The sequence below is a fragment of the Oncorhynchus mykiss genome, chromosome 3 (genome assembly GCF_013265735.2).
Source record: "Oncorhynchus mykiss isolate Arlee chromosome 3, USDA_OmykA_1.1, whole genome shotgun sequence".
NCBI classification, from domain to species: Eukaryota; Metazoa; Chordata; class Actinopteri; order Salmoniformes; family Salmonidae; genus Oncorhynchus; species Oncorhynchus mykiss.
The window spans coordinates 81,074,183-81,091,156 of record NC_048567.1 but is presented as its reverse complement, the minus strand read 5'-3'; the positions used below and the strand labels follow the sequence as shown (position 1 = coordinate 81,091,156).

The 16,974-nt window shown below is 45.4% G+C and overlaps 1 long non-coding RNA gene across 2 annotated transcripts; it reads right to left on the bottom strand.

Moving 5' to 3' along the window:
• Positions 1-7,242: 7,242 nt before the first annotated feature.
• On the bottom strand, positions 7,243-9,072 carry LOC118964331. 2 transcript variants are annotated; one of them, XR_005051395.1, is made up of 3 exons: positions 8,828-9,072; positions 7,945-8,077; positions 7,243-7,386 (listed from the first exon to the last, which is right to left on the bottom strand). It is a non-coding gene; the product is annotated as an uncharacterized LOC118964331 (long non-coding RNA). The 2 variants fall into 2 exon arrangements; XR_005051396.1 differs by lacking the exon at positions 7,243-7,386 and adding an exon at positions 7,798-7,824.
• Positions 9,073-16,974: the final 7,902 nt, after the last annotated feature.

Sequence of the window (16,974 nt, the reverse complement as noted above, 5' to 3'; positions counted from 1 at the left end):
CATCAACCTGCCTGAGCTTCCTCTCACTCCTGAGCTTCCTCTCACTCCTGAGCTTCCCCTCAGTCCCGAGCTGCCTCAGTCCCGAGCTGCCCCTCAGTCCCGATCTGCTCCTCAGTCCAGTGGGGTTCTGGGTGAGGACTACTAGGCCATGGTCGGCGGCGAGGGTGGACTATCCAGGGACGCGAGGAGAAGGGACTAAGACATTGATTGAGTGGGGTCCACGTCCCGCACCGGAGCCGCCACCATGGACAGACGCCCACCCGGACCCTCCCTATTGTTTTGAGGTGCGTTCGGGAGTCCGCACCTTAGGGGGGGGGTTCTGTCACACCCTGGTCAAAGTATTTTGTGTTTATCTTTATTTATTTGGTCAGGCCAGGGTGTGGCATGGGTTTTTGTATGTGGTGTGTATGTGTGGGGATTGTAGCTAGTGGGGTGTTCTAGCTAAGTCTATGGCTGTCTGAAGTGGTTCTCAATCAGAGGCAGGTGTTTATCGTTGTCTCTGATTGGGAACCATATTTAGGCAGCCATATTCTTTGAGTTTGTCGTGGGTGATTGTCCTTAGTGTCCTGATGTCATTGTTCTGTGTTAGGATACACAAGTATAGGCTGTTTCGGGTTTTGTTAAGTTTATTGTTTTGGTAGTGTTTGTGTTTAGTGTGGTAATTCATTAAACATGGATTGCAATAGACACGCCGCATTTTGGTCCGACTCTCCTTCTCATAAAGAAAACCGTTACACCTGGACTATCGGACCACCATTTTATTACGTTTACAATCGCAACAAATAATCTGCTCAGACAGCAACCAAGGAGCATCAAAAGTCGTGCTAAATTCTCGGACAACCCAAAGATTCCTAGATGCCCTTCCAGACTCCCTCCACCTACCCAAGGACTTCAGAGTACAAAAATCAGTTAACCACCTAACTGAGGAACTCAATTTAACCTTGCGCAATACCCTAGATGCAGTCACACCCCTAAAAACAAAAACATTTGACATAAGAATCTAGGTCCCTGGTATACAGAAAATACCCGAGCCCTGAACTAAGCTTCCAGAAAATTGGAACGGAAATGGCACCACACCAAACTGGAAGTCTTCCGACTAGCTTGGAAAGACAGTACCGTGCCGTATCGAAGAGCCCTCACTGCTGCTCCACCAAACTGGAAGTCTTCCGACTAGCTTGGAAAGACAGTACCGTGCAGTATCGAAAAGCCCTCACTGCTGCTCCACCAAACTGGAAGTCTTCCAACTAGCTTGGAGAGACAGTACCGTGCAGGATCGAAGAGCCCTCACTGCTGCTCGATCATCCTATTTTTCCAACTTAATTGAGGAAAATAAGAACAATCCAAAATATGCTTTTGATACTGTCGCAAAGCTAACTAAAAAGCAGCATTCCCCAAGAGAGGATGGCTTTCACTTCAGCCGTAATAAATTCATGAACTTCTTTGAGGAAAAGATCATGATCATTAGAGAGCAAATTACGGACTCCTCTTTAAATCTGCGTATTCCTCCAAAGCTCAGTTGTCCTGAGTCTGCATCACTCTGCCAGGACCTAGGATCAAGAGAGACGCTCAAGTGTTTTAGTACTATATCTCTTCACACATTGATGAAAATAATCACAGCCTCTAAACCTTCAAGCTGCATACTGGACCCTATTCCAACTAAACTACTGAAAGAGCTGCTTCCTGTGCTTGGCCCTCCTATGTTGAACATAATAAACGGCTCTCTATCCACCGGATGTGTACCAAACTCACTAAAAGTGGCAGTAATAAAGCCTCTCTTTAAAAAGCCAAATCTTGACCCAGAAAACATAAAAACTATCGGCCTAAATCGAATCTCCCATTCCTCTCAAACATTTTAGAAAAAGCTGTTGCGTAGCAACTCACTACCTTCCTGAAGACAAACAATGTATATGAAACACTTCAGTCTGGTTTTAGACCCCGTCATAGCACTGAGACTGCACTTGTGTAGGTGGTAAATTACCTTTTAATGGCGTCAGACCGAGGCTCTGCATCTGTCCTCGTGCTCCTAGAGCTTAGTGCTGTTTTTGATACCATCAATCACCACATTCTTTTGGAGAGATTGGAAACCCAAATTGGTCTACACGGACAAGTTCTCGCCTGGTTTAGATCTTATCTGTCGGAAAGATATCAGTTTGTCTCTGTGGATGGTTTGTCCTCTGACAAATCAACTGTCCATTTCAGTGTTCCTCAAGGCTCCGTTTTAGGACCCCTATTGTTTTCACTATATATTTTACCTCTTGGTGATGTCATTCGGAAACATAATGTTAACTTTCACTGCTATGCGGATGACACACAGCTGTACATTTTGATGAAACATGGTGAAGCCCCAAAATTTCCCTCGCTGGAAGCCTGTGTTTCAGACATAAGGAAGTGGATGGCGGCAAATGTTTTACTTTTAAACTCGGACAAAACAGAGATGCTTGTTCTAGGTCCCAAGAAACAAAGAGATCTTCTGTTGGATCTGACAATTAATATTAATAGTTGTACAGTTGTCGCAAATAAAACTGTGAAGATCCTCTGCCTTATTCTGGACCCTGATCTCTCTTTTCACGAACATATCAAGACTGTTTCAAGGACAGCTTTTTTCCATCTACGTAACATTGCAAAAATCTGAACATTTCTGTACAAAAATAATGCAGAAAAATGTATCCATACTTTTGTCACTTCTAGGTTAGACTATTGCAATGCTCTACTTTCCGGCTACCCGGATAAAGCACTAAATAAACTTCAGTTAGTGCTAAACACGGCTGCTAGAATCCTGACTAGAACCCCAAAATGTAATCATATTACTCCAGATCTAGCCTCTCTACACTGGCTTCCTGTTAAGGCTAGGGCTGATTTCAAGGTTTTACTGTTAACCTACAAAGCATTACATGGGCTTGCTCCTACCTATCTCTCTGATTTGGTCCTGCCGTACATACCTACACGTATGCTACGGTAACAACATGCAGGCCTCCTTATTGTCCCTAGAATTTCTAAGCAAACAGCTGGAGGCAGGGCTTTTTGAGTGGGTTGAGTCACTGATGTGATCTTCCCACCCGGGTTGGCGCCCCCCCTTGGGTTGTGCCGTGGGGTAAATCTTTGTGGGCTATACTCGGCCTTGTCTCAGGATAGTAAGTTGGTGGTTGAAGATATCCCTCTAGTGGTGTGGGGGCTGTGCTTTGGAAAAGTGGGTGGGGTTATATCCTTCCTCTTTGGCCCTGTCCGGGGGTATCGTTGGACGGGGCCACAGTGTCTCCTGACCCTCCTGTCTCAGCCTCCAGTATTTATGCTGCAGTAGTTTATGTGTCGGGGGGCTAGGGTCAGTCTGTTATATCTGGAGTATTTCTCCTGTCTTATCGGGTGTCTTGTGTGCATTTAAGTATGCGCACTCTAATTCACTCTTTCTCTCTCTCGGAGGACCTGAGCCATAGGACCGTGCCTCAGGACTACCTGGCCTGATGACTCCTTGCTGTCCCTAGTCCACCTGGTCATGCTGCTGCTCCACTTTCAACTGTTCTGCCTGCGGCTATGGAATCCTGACCTGTTCACCGGACGTGCTACCTGTCCCAGACCTGCTGTTTTCAACTCTCTAGAGACAGCAGGAGCGGTAGAGATACTCTTAATGATCGGCTATGAAAAGCCAACTGACATTTACTCCTGTCAGAGCTGCAGGAGTTGTGACCCGTTTTTGTTGGTTATGTTGTCATAGTTGTGCCTAGGGGGGCATATGTGGGAGGGAATGCTGTCACCTGCAGGCAGGTGTTTGTCCCCCTGTGTGCTGAGGGTGTCAGCTTCTTGTCCGGTTCTGGCATTTCTCTCTCTCTCTGTCTCTCTCTCTCCCAGCTCTCTCTCTCAGCTCTCTATCTCTGTCTGTCTCTCTCTCTCTGTCTCTCTCTCAATTCAATTCAAGGGCTTTATTGGCATGGGAAACATGTGTTAACATTGCCAAAGCAAGTGAGGTAGATAATATATTAAGTGAAATAAACAATAAAAATTAACAGTAAACATTACACATACAGAAGTTTCAAAACAATAAAGACATTACAAATGTCATATTATATATATATACAGTGTTTTAACAATGTACAAATGGTTGAAGGACACAATATAAAATAAATAAGCATAAATATGGGTTGTATTTACAATGGTGTTTGTTCTTCACTGGTTGCCCTTTTCTCGTGGCAACAGGTCACAAATCTTGCTGCTGTGATGGCACACTGTGGAATTTCACCCAGTAGATATGGGAGTTTATCAAAATTGGATTTGTTTTCGAATTCTTTGTGGATCTGTGTAATCTGAGGGAAATATGTATCTCTAATATGGGCAGGAGGCAGGAGGTTAGGAAGTGCAGCTCAGTTTTCACCTCATTTTGTCGGCAGTGAGCACATAGCCTGTCTTCTCTTGAGAGCCATGTCTGCCTACGGTGGCCTTTTTCAATAGCAAGGCTATGCTCACTGAGGCAGTACATAGGCAAAGCTTTCCTTAAGTTTGGGTCAGTCACAGTGGTCAGGTATTCTGCCACTGTGTACTCTCTGTGTAGGGCCAAATAGCATTCTAGTTTGCTCTGTTTTTTTGTTAATTCTTTCCAATGTGTCAAGTAATTATCTTTTTGTTTTCTCGTGATTTGGTTGGGTCTAATTGTGTTGCTGTCCTGGGGCTCTGTAGGGTGTGTTTGTGTTTGTGAACAGAGCCCCAGGACCAGCTTGCTTAAGGGGACTCTTCTCCAGGTTCATCTCTCTGTAGGTGATGGCTTTGTTATGGAAGGTTTGGGAATCGCTTCCTTTTAGGTGGTTGTAGAATTTAACGGCTCTTTTCTGGATTTTGATCATTAGCGGGTTTGGTGTTTGTCCCATTTACAGACCCCAGATCTCACAACCATAAAGGGCAATGGGCGCTCTCACTCTTTTTCTCTGGGCCCTGTCTACCTGAACATAATCTGCTACCTCTCTCTGGGCCCTGTCTACCTGAACATAATCTGCTACCTCTCTCTGGGCCCTGTCTACTTGAATATAATCTGCTATCTCTCTTTGGGCCCTGTCTACCTGAACATAATCTGCTACCTCTCTCTAGGCCCTGTCTACTTGAACAATCTGCTACCTCTCTATCTCTCCCCTGTCTACCTGAACATAATCTGCTCCCTCTCTCTGGGCCCTGTCTACCTGAACATAATCTGCTACATCTCTTTGGGCCCTGTCTACCTGAACATAATCTGCTACCTCTCTCTCCTGTCTACCTGAACATAATCTGCTACCTCTCTCTGGGCCCAGTCTACTTGAACATAATCTGCTACCTCTCTCTCCTGTCTACCTGAACATAATCTGCTACCTCTCTCGCTCTCTCCTGTCCACCTGAACATAATCTGCTACCTCTCTCTCCTGTCTACCTGAACATAATCTGCTACCTCTCTCTCTCTCTCCTGTCCACTTGAACATAATCTGCTACCTCTCTCTGGGCCCAGTCTACCTGAACATAATCTGCTACCTCTCTCTCCTGTCTACCTGAACATAATCTGCTACCTCTCTCTCCTGTCTACCTGAACATAATCTGCTACCTCTCTCTCTCTTGTCCACTTGAACATAATCTGCTACCTCTCTCTCTCTCTCCTGTCCACTTGAACATAATCTGCTACCTCTCTCTCTTGTCTACCTGAACATAATCTGCTACCTCTCTCTCCTGTCCACCTGAACATAATCTGCTACCTCTCTCTGGGCCCTGTCTACCTGAACATAATCTGCTACCTCTCTCTCCTGTCTACCTGAACATAATCTGCTACCTCTCTGGGCCCAGTCTACCTGAACATAATCTGCTACCTCTCTCAGGGCCCTGTCCACCTGAGCATAATCTGCTGCCGCTCTCTGGGCCCTGTACACTTAAACATAATCTGCTACCTCTCCCTCTCTCTGGGCCCTGCCCACCTGAACATAATCTGCTACCTCTCCCTCTCTCTGGGCCCTGTCCACCTGAACATAATCTGCTACCTCTCCCTCTCTCTGGGCCCTGTCCACCTGAACATAATCTGCTACCTGTCCCTCTCTCTGGGCCCTGTCCACCTGAATATAATCTGCTACCTCTCCCTCTCTCTGGGCCCTGTCTACCTGAACATAATCTGCTACCTCTCCCTATCTCTGGGCCCTGTCCACCTGAATATAATCTGCTACCTCTCCCTCTCTGGGCCCTGTCCACCTGAATATAATCTGCTACCTCTCCCTCTCTCTGGGCCCTGTCCACCTGAACATAATCTGCTACCTCTCCCTCTCTCTGGGCCCTGTCTACCTGAACATAATCTGCTACCTCTCCCTATCTCTGGGCCCTGTCCACCTGAATATAATCTGCTACCTCTCCCTCTCTGGGCCCTGTCCACCTGAATATAATCTGCTACCTCTCCCTCTCTCTGGGCCCTGTCCACCTGAACATAATCTGCTACCTCTCCCTCTCTCTGGGCCCTGTCCACCTGAACATAATCTGCTACCTCTCCCTCTCTCTGGGCCCTGTCCACCTGAACATAATCTGCTACCTCTCCCTCTCTCTGGGCCCTGTCCACCTGAAGATAATCTGCTACCTCTCCCTCTCTCTGGGCCCTGTCCACTTGAACATAATCTGCTACCTCTCCCTGGGCCCTGTCTACCTGAAGATAATCTGCTACCTCTCCCTCTCTCTGGGCCCTGTCCACCTGAACATAATCTGCTACCTCTCCCTCCCTCTGGGCCATGTCCACCTGAAGATAATCTGCTACCTCTCTCAGGCTCCAGTTCACTAGCAGTCACCATTAGCCCTGTGGTGTGCTGATGAACTCAGGTCAGTGGCTGTATGGCACGTGTGTGCCTGGTTGCTTGAGCTGTCCTGCTGTGTGGGCCTCCTACATCTCTCTCTCCTCTCTCTCTTAACAGTATCACTTCCCATCACTCAGAGAGCAGCGAGGTATTGAATCACACACACACACTCTCACCTCTGAAATGTCACCCACCTTCCATCCTTCCCTCCTGCCTTCACAAACTCCCTCTCTCCTTGTTTTCAGGAAGGGACTCTGCTTTTTCCCTCCCTCCACACACACACACACACACACACACACACACACTCAAACTCAAACTCAGACACAGATCTGGGGAAAATAAAGAGGGATTCTTTATTATCTCTAGCCGCCATCTGTGAAAGCACCTCCACACATATAATCAATTCACAGCCAGGAGCTCAACTCCTCCTTCCTACCATCAGAAAAACGAGAACTAATTGTAAGGACTAGTATACTAACTCTACCCTAACCTTCAGCTAGTATACTAACTCTACCCTAACCTTCAGCTAGTATACTAACTCTACCCTGACTACTGCTCTAACTGTTGCCTTCAGCTAGTATACTAACTCTACCCTGACTACTGCTCTAACCCTAACCTTCAGCTAGTATACTAACTCTACCCTAACCTTCAGCTAGTATACAAACTCTACCCTAACCTTCAGCTAGTATACAAACTCTGACCTGACTACTGCTCTAACCCTAACCTTCAGCTAGTATACTAACTCTACCCTAACATTCAGCTAGTATACAAACTCTACCCTGACTACTGCTCTAACCCTAACCCTAACCTTCAGCTAGTATACTAACTCTACCCTAACCTTCAGCTAGTATACAAACTCTGACCTGACTACTGCTCTAACCCTAACCCTAACCTTCAGCTAGTATACTAACTCTACCCTTACCTTCAGCTAGTATACTAACTCTACCCTGACTACTGCTCTAACCCTAACCCTAACCTTCAGCTAGTATACTAACTCTACCCTAACCTTCAGCTAGTATACAAACTCTGACCTGACTACTGCTCTAACCCTAACCTTCAGCTAGTATGCTAACTCTACCCTAACCTTCAGCTAGTATACAAACTCTACCCTAACCTTCAGCTAGTATACTAACTCTACCCTTACCTTCAGCTAGTATACAAACTCTTCCCTAACCTTCAGCTAGTATACTAACTCTACCCTTACCTTCAGCTAGTATACTAACTCTACCCTGACTACTGCTCTGACCCTAACCTTCAGCTAGTATACTAACTCTACCCTGACCTTCAGCTAGTATACTAACTCTACCCTAACCTTCAGCTAGTATACTAACTCTACCATAACCTTCAGCTAGTATACTAACTCTACCATAACCTTCATTTAGTATACTAACTCTACCATAACCTTCAGCTAATATACTAACTCTACCCTTACCTTCAGCTAGTATACGGACTCTACCCTGACTACTGCTCTAACCCTAACCTTCAGCTAGTATACTAACTCTACCCTTACCTTCAGCTAGTATACTAACTCTACCCTTACCTTCAGCTAGAATACTAACTCTACCCTTACCTTCAGCTAGTATACTAACTCTACCCTTACCTTCAGCTAGTATACTAACTCTACCCTGACTACTGCTCTAACCCTAACCTTCAGCTAGTATACTAACTCTACCCTTACCTTCAGCTAGTATACTAACTCTACCCTAACCTTCAGCTAGTATACAAACTCTGACCTGACTACTGCTCTAACCCTAACCTTCAGCTAGTATACTAACTCTACCCTAACCTTCAGCTAGTATACTAACTCTACCATAACCTTCAGCTAATATACTAACTCTACCCTTACCTTCAGCTAGTATACGGACTCTACCCTGACTACTGCTCTAACCCTAACCTTCAGCTAGTATACTAACTCTACCCTTACCTTCAGCTAGTATACTAACTCTACCCTGACTACTGCTCTAACCCTAACCTTCAGCTAGTATACTAACTCTACCCTTACCTTCAGCTAGTATACTAACTCTACCCTAACCTTCAGCTAGTATACAAACTCTGACCTGACTACTGCTCTAACCCTAACCTTCAGCTAGTATACTAACTCTACCCTAACCTTCAGCTAGTATACAAACTCTACCCTAACCTTCAGCTAGTATACTAACTCTACCCTTACCTTCAGCTAGTATACAAACTCTACCCTAACCTTCAGCTAGTATACTAACTCTACCCTTACCTTCAGCTAGTATACTAACTCTACCGTGACTACTGCTCTAACCCTAACCTTCAGCTAGTATACTAACTCTACCCTGACCTTCAGCTAGTATACTAACTCTACCCTAACCTTCAGCTAGTATACTAACTCTACCATAACCTTCAGCTAGTATACTAACCCGACCATAACCTTCATTTAGTATACTAACTCTACCATAACCTTCAGCTAATATACTAACTCTACCATAACCTTCAGCTAGTATACGAACTCGACCATAACCTTCATTTAGTATACTAACTCTACCATAACCTTCAGCTAATATACTAACTCTACCATAACCTTCAGCTAGTATACTAACTCTACCCTTACCTTCAGCTAGTATACTAACTCTACCATAACCTTCAGCTAGTATACAAACTCTACCCTAACCTTCAGCTAGTATACAAACTCTACCCTGACTACTGCTCTAACCCTAACCTTCAGCTAGTATACAAACTCTACCCTAACCTTCAGCTAGTATACAAACTCTACCCTAACCTTCAGCTAGTATACAAACTCTACCCTGACTACTGCTCTAACCCTAACCTTCAGCTAATATACTAACTCTACCATAACCTTCAGCTAGTATACTAACTCTACCCTTACCTTCAGCTAGTATACTAACTCTACCCTAACCTTCAGCTAGTATACAAACTCTACCCTGACTACTGCTCTAACCCTAACCTTCAGCTAGTATACTAACTCTACCCTTTCCTTCAGCTAGTATACTAACTCTACCCTGACTACTGCTCTAACCCTAACCTTCAGCTAGTATACTAACTCTACCCTGACTACTGCTCTAACCCTAACCTTCAGCTAGTATACTAACTCTACCCTTACCGTCAGCTAGTATAATAACTCTACCCTAACCTTCAGCTAGTATACTAACTCTACCCTTACCTTCAGCTAGTATACTAACTCTACCCTTACCTTCAGCTAGTATACTAACTCTACCCTGACTACTGCTCTGACCCTAACCTTCAGCTAGTATACTAACTCTACCCTTTCCTTCAGCTAGTATACTAACTCTACCCTTACCTTCAGCTAGTATACAAACTCTGACCTGACTACTGCTCTAACCCTAACCTTCAGCTAGTATACTAACTCTACCCTAACCTTCAGCTAGTATACAAACTCTACCCTAACCTTCAGCTAGTATACTAACTCTACCCTGACTACTGCTCTGACCCTAACCTTCAGCTAGTATACTAACTCTACCCTGACTACTGCTCTGACCCTAATCTTCAGCTAGTATACTAACTCTACCCTGACTACTGCTCTGACCCTAACCTTCAGCTAGTATACTAACTCTACCCTAACCTTCAGCTAGTATACTAACTCTACCCTTTCCTTCAGCTAGTATACTAGCTCTACCCTGACTACTGCTCTAACCCTAACCTTCAGCTAGTATACTAACTCTACCCTAACCTTCAGCTAGTATACTAACTCTACCCTTTCCTTCAGCTAGTATACTAGCTCTACCCTGACTACTGCTCTGACCCTAACCTTCAGCTAGTATACTAACTCTACCCTTTCCTTCAGCTAGTATACTAACTCTACCCTGACTACTGCTCTGACCCTAATCTTCAGCTAGTATACTAACTCTACCCTTACCTTCAGCTAGTATACTAACTCTACCCTTACCTTCAGCTAGTATACTAAATCTACCCTAACTACTGCTCTGACCCTAATCTTCAGCTAATATACTAACTCTGCCCTAATCTTCAGCTAGTATACTAACTCAACTTCAGCTAGTATACTAACTCTACCCTGACCTTCAGCTAGTATACTAACTCCACCCTAACCTTCAGCTAGTATACTAACTCTACCCTAACCTTCAGCTAGTATACTAACTCTACCCTAACTACTGCTCTAACCCTAACCTTCAGCTAGTATACTAACTCTACCCTAACTACTGCTCTAACCCTAACCTTCAGCTAGTATACTAACTCTACCCTAACCTTCAGCTAGTATACTAACTCTACCCTAACTACTGCTCTAACCCTAACCTTCAGCTAGTATACTAACTCTACCCTGACTACTGCTCTAACCCTTACCTTCAGCTAGTATACTAGCTCTACCCTGACTACTGCTCTGACCCTAACCTTCAGCTAGTATACTAACTCTACCCTTACCTTCAGCTAGTATATTAACTCTACCCTGACTACTGCTCTGACCCTAACCTTGATCATTTATTTTATTCACTAGAAATTAAGTTTCTCTGTAATATTATATGATCCTCACGGCACGACAGGCCAACACGCAATATGAGTCCTGAATGAATTAAGCTAAGAAACCACAGCTCTGTAGTTGTATTTATCTTTCACAGGCCTGTCTCTCTCTTTAGGGAATTGATGAGAATCATTTCAACAGAGAAGTAAATCTTGACGATTATGATCGGGAGGTATTACTATTGATCGTCTCTCTCCAAAAACCTTATTCCATTGTGTGGTAAATAAAGGATCAATTCATTGCAGTGTAGGAACGGTACTTTAGCTCTCTGTCTCTCTCTCTCTGGCAGACTTTAATTCACTTTTCCTCATTACAGAGTTCAGGCCGCTGAGGCATTTCCTCTGAGAGTTCTGTTGTTGACGACACTGCGTGTGTGTGTGTGTGTGTCGTGTTCTCGCTTCAGATTCCTCCAATCAATCGATAGTGTTCATCCTCACTGAATGAATGTATTTCCAGATGCCATTACATCTGTAAAAGTAGTGGTCGGCGTAATATGGGCCTAATGTTATTGCAAGAGTAAACCTCCTTTAATTTAATTGTGATCACTCTCATATAAGATTAGTCCTAGCCTAACAAGACCTTGCATCCTGCCTGTTTCGTATTAGAGCTCATATATCCCCCCCCAAAGCACACTTACTGTCAATTAGGTCCCATATGGAAGGAGATGGACGGCAGACACTGACATCTTGATGTCCCTGCCGCGTCATGATGCTAAAATTATACCACGCTTGTTTTGTCTTCTCTTTATGTACATGCCGTGTGCAATTGTGCTTTCGGTGACACATTGTAGGATATATCAGCGTAGAATGAATATCCTATATCTTACGCCCCTATGCCCTGCCCAGACTGCCCTATGCCCTGCCCAGACTGCCCTATGCCCTGCCCAGACTGCCCTATGCCCTGCCCAGACTGCCCTATGCCCTGCCCAGACTGCCCTATGCCCTGCCCAGACTGCCCTATGCCCTGCCCAGACTGCCCTATGCCCTGCCCAGACTGCCCTATGCCCTGCCCAGACTGCCCTATGTGTGAGTTGTTCCTGTTTTGTTTGTGCAAGAACATCTTGGAAACACATTAAATTGAACTGCAGAGTCATCGTGTCAAAAGCCTAGTTGCTTTAATTTCCCCCTTTGGAAATGTATTGGGAGACATTGAAAGTTCGACAGATTTGGCAGTGGGTTTGGCTATAGATAGCCTGAGTAATTATGCAAGCTAAATGATTAGTAATTTAACATTCATTTATATGAAAGGTAGAATTCTTGACTTCAGCTATTTAAAAAAAAAAAAAACATAGGGAAAGCCCCCCTCGGTGGTCAGGGCAGGGCAGTCAGGGCAGGGCAGGGCAGTCAGGGCAGGGCAGTCAGGGCATATGGCGGGCAGGGCAGGGCATATGGCAGTCAGGGCAGGGCATAGGGCAGTCTGGGCAGGGCGGGCAGGGCAGGGCATATGGCAGTCAGGGCATATGGCAGTCAGGGCAGGGCATAGGGCAGTCAGGGCAGGGCATAGGGCAGTCTGGGCAGGGCAGTCAGGGCAGGGTATATGGCAGTCAGGGCAGGGCAGTCAGGGCAGGGTATTCAGGGCAGGGCATATGGAAGTCAGGGCAGGGCATAGGGCAGTCAGTGCAGGGCATAGGGCAGTCAGCGCAGGGCATAGGGCAGTCAGCGCAGGGCATAGGGCAGTCTGGGCAGGGCATAGGGCAGTCAGGGCAGGGCAGTCTGGGCAGGGCATAGGGCAGTCAGAGCAGTCAGGGCAGGGCATAGGGCAGTCTGGGCAGGGCATAGGGCAGTCTGGGCAGGGCATAGGGCAGTCTGGGCAGGGCATAGGGCAGTCTGGGCAGGGCATAGGGCAGGCAGGTCATAGGGCAGTCAGGGCAGGGCATGCCAAGAATTGATAATACATCTGGGATGCAATATAGACGGCTATGAATTTATTAAATTCTAAAATCACAGAAGTCTTGGAGCCTAGATGCTTTATAAATCCAATGTCTCCTTACAGTAAGGGTGCACTGAAACTAAATAGAGTAGGCTATAAAATAACACAGGCCATATCCACATCAGGTACAAATGTACCCCGTTGAGTTGTATTGTAATACAGTAGGTGGAAGAGGCAATTGCTCCAGCTACAGACCACATGCTCAGTGATGGGAGATACTGCCATCTAGTGGACACTTAAAGATTACATGGTGTTAAACAATGCCTGGAGGGGTGGGGTACAGCTCAGTAAAGGCAATACTGCCATCTAGTGGACACTTAAAGATTACATGGTGTTAAACAATGCCTGGAGGGGTGGGGTACAGCTCAGTAAAGGCAATACTGCCATCTAGTGGACACTTGAATTTTCCAACATGGATTGGTCATGTTGATGTTGGGGTAGCGAGCAGCATCTTATCAACTAAAAAAAAAAACGGGGAAAAAACGTCCCTTTTTCAGGACCCTGTCCTTAAAAGATATTTGGATTTTTACGAATTATCTTCATTGTTAAGGGTCGAAACATTGTTTCCCATGCTTGTTCAAGGAACCATAAACAATTAATGAACATGCACCTGTGGAAACTGTCGTTAAGACACTAACAGCTTCCAGACGGTAGGCAATTAAGGTCACAGTTATGAAAACATAGGACACTAAAGAAGCCTTTCTACTGACTGAAAAACACCAAAAGAAAGATGCCCAGGGTCCCTGCTCATCTGCGTGAACATGCCTTACGCATGCTGCAAGGAGGCATGAGGACTGCAGATGTGGCCAGGGCAATAAATTGCAATGTCCATACTGTGAGACGCCTAAGACAGCGCTACAAGGAGACAGGACGGACAGCTGATCGTACTCATAGTGGCAGACCACGTGTAACAACACCTGCACAGGATCGCTACATCACACCTGCTGGACAGGTACAGGATGGCAACAACAACTGCCCGAGTTACACCAGGGAACCCACAATCCCTCCATCAGTACTCAGACTGTCCACAATAGGCTGAGAGAGGCTGGACTGAGGGCTTGTAGGCCTGTTGTAAGGCAGGTCCTCACCGGCAACAACGTTACCTATGGGCACAAATCCACTGTCGCTGGACCAGACAGGACTGGCAAAAAGTGCTCTTCACTGAGTCGTGGTTTGGTCTTACCAGGGGTGATGTTCAGATTCGCGTTTATCGTCGAAGGAATGAGCATTACACCGAGGCCTGTACTCTGGAGCGGGATCGATTTGGAGGTGGAGGGTCCGTCATGGTCTGGGGCTGTATGTCACAGGATCATCGGACTGAGCTTGTTGTCATTGCAGGCAATCTCAACGCTGTGCGTAACAGGGAAGACATCCTCCTCCCTCATGTGGTACCCTTCCTGCAGGCTCATCCTGACATGACCCTCCAGCATGACAATGCCACCAGCCATACTGCTCGTTCTGTGTGTGATTTCCTGCAAGTCAGGAATGTCAGTGTTCTGCCATGGCCAGCGAAGAGCCCGGATCTCAATCCCATTGAGCACGTCTGGGACCTGTTGTATTGGAGGGTGAGGGCTAGGGCCATTCCCCCCAGAAATGTCCAGGAAGTTGCAGGTGCCTTGGTGGAAGAGTGGGGTCACATCTCACAGCAAGAACTGGCAAATCTGGTGTAGTCCATGAGGAGGAGATGCACTGCAGTACTTAATGCAGCTGGTGGCCACACCAGATACTGACTGTTACTTTTGATTTTGAACCCCCCCCCCCCCTTTGTTCAGGGACACATTATTCAATTTCGGTTAGTCACATGTCTGTGCAACTTGTTCAGTTTATGTCTCAGTTGTTGAATCTTGTTATGTTCATACAAATATTTACATGTTAAGTTTGCTGAAAATGAACACAGTTGACAGTGAGAGGACGTTTCTTTTTTTTTTTTTGCTGAGTTTACATGTTCTTGGTGTTGGTTGACCTGTCTATTTACATCCATGTGTCAGCCAACAGAACGTTCGGGTCGACAGTGCGTTCTACAGTATGCATCATAGTACATACCTTCAGGCTTCAAGTAATGTTTTACTGGACAATCGTGTGTTGAGGTGAAAACACCTGTTTCAAGGTTGTACGTCATCTAGCCTAGCATCAGCCCCAGGAGGGAAGGGCAGAATAAAAAGATGAGACAACTGATCAGGACTAATTCTCGCTACATCATCCCCCTCAAGGTACCCTGCATCCCGGAAAACATCTCACCTGGACTGGACCTGCCTCTCTGAATCAACCTCAGAGGGAGGGAGAATCAGTCTCGAGAAGTAGTGAGGGAGCGTGATGAAGGGGGGAGAGAGGGAGAGGGAGGCGAATTAGCCTCATAGGGAGGGACGCAGGTGAAAGTCTCAAGAGTGAGGAATGGAGGGAGAGAGGCAGATATGAAAGGAGGGATGGAGGGAGAACAGCAGATCAGTGTCACCTTCAACCGCATGTCAGCACCACTTGTTCAAACACATCTCAGACTGAAGCAGGGAGACTCACACAACACGCCTCTAGACTCACACAACATGCCTCTATCCTGGAGGTCGACCGATTATGATTTTTCAACGTTGATACCGATTATTGGAGGACCAAAAAGGCCGATACCGATTAAATCGGACGATTTTTGAAAAATGTATTTGTAATAATGACAATTACAATAATACTGAATGAACACTTATTTTACGGTAACTTAATATAATACATAAATAAAAATCTATTTAGCCTCAAAGAAATAATGAAACTTGTTCAATTTGGTTTAAATAATGCAAAAACAAAGTGTTGGAGAAGACGGTAAAAGTGCAATATGTGCCATGTAAGAAAGCTAACGTTTCAGTTCCTTGCTCAGAACATGAGAACATATGAAAGTTGGTGGTTCCTTTTAACGTGAGACTTCAATATTCCCAGGTAAGAGGTTTTAGGTTGTAGTATTTATAGGACTATTTCTCTCTATACCATTTGTATTTCAAATACCTTTGACTATTGGATGTTCTTATAGGCACTATAGTATTGCCAGTGTAACAGTATAGCTTCCATCCCTCTCCTGGCCCCTACCTGGGCTCGAACCAGGAACACATCGACATCTGCCACCCTCGAAGCAGCGTTACCCATCGCTCCACAAAAGCCGCGGCCCTTGCAGAGCAAGGGGAACTACTACTCCAAGTCTCAGAGCGAGTGACGTTTGAAACGCTATTAGCGCACACCCAGCTAACCCTTTCACATCAGTTACACCAGCCATTAGGCTGATAGGCTTGAAGTCATAAACAGCGCTGTGCTTGCGAAGAGCTGCTGGCAAAACACATTAAAGTGCGGTTTGAATGAATGATTACGGGCCTGCTGCTGCCTACCATCGCTTTGTCAGACTGCTCTATCAAATCATAGACTTAATTATAACATAATAACACACAGAAATACGAGCCTTTGGTCATTAATATGGTCAAATCCGGAAACGATCATTTCGAAAACAAAACGTTTATTATTTCAGTGAAATACGGAACCGTTCCGTATTTTATCTAACGGGTGGCATCCATCAGTCTAAATATTATTGTTACATTGCACAACCTTCAATGTTGTGTCATAATTACGTAAAATTCTGGCAAATTATTTCGCAATGAGCCAGGCAGCCCAAACCGTTGCATATACCCTGACTCTGCGTGCAACGAACGCAAGAGAAATGACAATTTCACCTGGTTAATATTGCCTGCTACCCTTGGATTTCTGTTAGCTAAATATGCAGGTTTAAAAATATATACTTCTGTGTATTGATTTTAAGAAAGGCATTGG